Source organism: Lathyrus oleraceus, chromosome 5, assembly GCF_024323335.1.
Source record: "Lathyrus oleraceus cultivar Zhongwan6 chromosome 5, CAAS_Psat_ZW6_1.0, whole genome shotgun sequence".
Lineage (NCBI taxonomy): Eukaryota > Viridiplantae > Streptophyta > Magnoliopsida > Fabales > Fabaceae > Lathyrus > Lathyrus oleraceus.
Genome location: NC_066583.1, coordinates 266,334,972 through 266,338,802, shown reverse-complemented (window position 1 = coordinate 266,338,802; position 3,831 = coordinate 266,334,972). Strand labels below are relative to the sequence as shown.

The window sequence follows — 3,831 nt, the reverse complement described above, 5'->3', positions numbered from 1 at the left end:
TTCAACGTTCTCAAGTCTAGAGAGGTGGTCTGCTACTACGTTTTCAGTTCCTTTCTTGTCCTTGATTTCTAAGTCGAATTCTTGTAGCAACAAGATCCATCTTAGGAGTCTAGGTTTAGCATCTTTTTTTGTTAAAAGGTACCTGATAGCAGCGTGATCGGTATAAACTATTATTTTGGCTCCTACCAAGTAAGAACGAAATTTATCTAGCGCAAATACCACTACTAGGAGTTCTTTCTCGGTTGTGGCATAATTCATTTGCGCTTCATCCAGGGTTCTGCTAGCGTAATATATAACGTGAAGCTTTTTATCCTTTCTTTGTCCTAGAACAGCACCTACAGCATAGTCACTGGCATCGCACATTATTTCGAATGGTTCATTCCAGTCTGGTGTCTGCATTATGGGTGCGGAGATCAATGCTTGCTTAAGCGTTTGAAATGCTTTTAAACAGTTATCGTCGAATATGAATTCAGCATCTTTCATCAATAGTCCGGTTAAGGGTTTAGTTATCTTAGAGAAGTCTTTGATGAATCGTCGGTAAAAACCGGCGTGTCCTAAAAAGCTTCGTACTTCCCTCACGGTTCTTGGGGGTTGAAGATTTTCGATTACCTCTATTTTGGCTTTGTCTACTTCAATTCCTCTGTTCGAGATGATGTGTCCTAAAACAATTCCTTCTTGTACCATAAAGTGGCACTTTTCCCAGTTAAGTACTAAGTTTACTTTTACACATTGCTCAAGAACTCTTTCTAGGTTTTCAAGGCATTCTTCGAAACTTTGTCTGTATACAGAAAAGTCATCCATAAATACTTCCATGATGTTTTCAAGAAAGTCGGCGAATATTGCCATCATGCATCTTTGAAAAGTTGCAGGGGCATTACACAGACCAAACGGCATTCGTCTATAAGCGAAGGTACCAAAAGGGCATGTGAATGTTGTCTTTTCTTGGTCATCAGGGTGAATTGGTATTTGAAAGAAGCCTGAATAACCGTCTAGATAACAGAAATGTGAATGTTTAGCTAATCGTTCTAACATTTGGTCAATGAATGGTAAAGGGAAATGATCTTTTCGGGTTGCTTTGTTTAGTTTCCTATAATCAATGCACATTCTCCATCCCGATTCGATTCGTTTAGTTATAGTTTCTCCTTTTTCGTTTTCAATAACGGTTATGCCTCCTTTCTTTGGTACAACGTGTACAGGACTGACCCATTTGCTATCGGATATAGGATATATAATACCTGCTTCCAATAACTTGGTTATTTCTTTCTTTACTACCTCACTTAGGATCGGATTTAGTCTTCTCTGGTGTTCCCTAGAGGTTTTACAGTCTTCTTCTAACATGATGCGGTGCATACAAATAGAAGGGCTTATTCCTTTAAAATCGGTGATGTGGTATCCTAGTGCGGTTGGATATTTTCTTAAGATATGTAGGAGTTTTTCTGTTTCGAGTCTTCCTAGATCTGCATTAACTATCACAGGTCGTTCAAGTTCTAAGTCTAGGAATTCATATCTCAGATTTTTTGGGAAGTGTTTTCAAATCAGGGGTTGGTTTGTTAAGACACTGCGTAGGATCCGGTGTTATTGCTAGGCATTGTTTAGATTTGTCCTCTAAAAGATAGTCTGATGATTTGTCTTCTCCTGACTCTGCTTCTTTTATGCATTCATCGATGATATCCATGAAGTAACATGTATCTTCTATTGCAGGTGCTTTCAAGAATTGGGAAAGAATGAATTCAATTTTCTCTTCACCTACTTCGAAGGTGAGTCGTCCTCGTTTTACGTCTATGATTGCACCGGCAGTTGCTAAGAATGGTCTTCCTAGTATAATAGGTGTAGTATCATCTTCTCTAATGTCCATAATTGTGAAGTCAGTGGGAATGTAAAACTGACCTATGCGTACGGGAACGTTTTCAAGGATTCCTACAGGATATTTGATGGAACGATCTGCTAATTGCACAGACATTTTGGTCGGTCTTAATTCTCCCATTTCCAGTTTCTTACATATGGATAAAGGCATAACGCTAATTCCGGCTCCTAAATCGCATAAGGCTTTGTCGATGACAAATTTTCCTATGTGACAGGGTATAGAGAAACTACCCGGATCCTTGAGTTTAGGGGCATGTTTTGGATTATAGCGCTACATTCGGCAGGGAGTGTAACGGTTTCGCTATCCTCAAGTTTCCTCTTATTAGAAAGAATTTCTTTTAAGAATTTAGCATATGAGGGCATCTGCGTAATAGCTTCGGTAAACGGAATTGTAACGTTTAATTGTTTAAGGAGATCAACAAATTTTCTAAATTGGCCTACATCTTTGGTTTTAACAAGCCTTTGAGGGTAGGGTATGGGTGGTTTGTAAGGTGGTGGAGGTACATAAGGTTCCTTCTTTTCTAGGGTTTCCTTATTACTCTCTTCCTTTTCCTTAGGTTCACTTTCCTCAGTTGATTTCTTAGGGTTTTGATTTTCTATCCTTGGGTCAGACGGTCCTTCCACTTCCGTTCCACTTCTTAATATAATTGCATGAGCTTGGCTTCTCGGATTAGGTTGGGGCTGTCCAGGGAATGTACCAGTTGGTGCAGCAGTAGGTGCTTGTTGTTGAGCTACTTGAGATATTTGCGTTTCCAGCATTTTGTTATGGGTAGCCAAGGCATCTACTTTGCTTGCTAGTTGTTTAAGTTGTTCGCCAGTGTGTATGTTCTGGTTTAAGAAATCTTTATTGGTTTGTTGTTGGGATGCTATAAAGTTTTCCATCATGATTTCCAAGTTGGATTTTCTAGGGGTATTATTGTTAGGATTCGGTTTCTGATATCCCGGAGATATAGATGGGGCTTGATTTGGAGACTGTCCAGGTGCGTATAAAGCATTATTACTCTTATATGAAAAGTTTGGATGGTTCTTCCAATTTGGGTTATAGGTATTCGAGTAGGGGCTTCCTTGAGCATAGTTTACTTGCTCTGCTTGGATTCCAGTCAAGAGTTGACATTCCGCAGGAGTGTGGCCTTGGATTCCACAGACCTCGCAATTCGGAGTTATAGCAACCACGGCGGCTGGAGGTGATACGTTTAAACTTTCAATTTTCTGGACCAAAGCATCCACTTTTGCATTAACGTGATCAAGGTTACTTATCTCGTACATGCCAGTTTTCGGTTGAGGTTTTTCCATCGTTGTTCGTTCGGTTCCCCACTGATAGTGATTTTGGGCCATGCTCTCGATAAGCTGGTAAGCATCAGCATAAGGTTTGTTCATTAGTGCACCACCTGCAGCGGCGTCTATTGTTAACCTTGTATTGTATAAGAGACCATTATAAAATGTGTGAATTACTAACCAGTCTTCCAAACCATGGTGTGGGCAAAGTCTCATCATGTCTTTGTATCTTTCCCATGCTTCGAAAAGAGATTCGTTGTCTTTCTGTTTAAATCCGTTTATCTGGGCTCTTAACATAGCTGTTTTGCTTGGCGGAAAATATCGGGCAAGAAAAACTTTCTTCAACTCGTTCCATGTGGTGACTGAGTTGGAAGGAAGTGATTGAAGCCATCTTCTAGCGCTATCTCTTAATGAGAAAGGAAAAAGACGAAGTCGAATTGCCTCTGAAGTGACACCATTAGCTTTAACAGTATCAGCGTATTGGACAAATACGGATAAATGAAGGTTTGGATCTTCGGTAAGATTTCCAGAGAATTGGTTCTGTTGCACAGCTTGCAACAGCGAAGGTTTAAGTTCGAAGTTGTTTGCTTCGATTGCGGGAGGAGCAATACTTGAATGTGGTTCATCTTGCGATGGAGCGGCGTAATCTCTAAGAGCACGAGCTGGTTCTGCCATCTCGGGTATCGAAGGAAG

The 3,831-nt window shown here is 40.3% G+C and overlaps 1 pseudogene; it reads left to right on the top strand.

The window, feature by feature from the left end:
• Nucleotides 1–3,328: 3,328 nt before the first annotated feature.
• Nucleotides 3,329–3,428, top strand: LOC127088959 (uncharacterized; annotated as a pseudogene).
• Nucleotides 3,429–3,831: the final 403 nt, after the last annotated feature.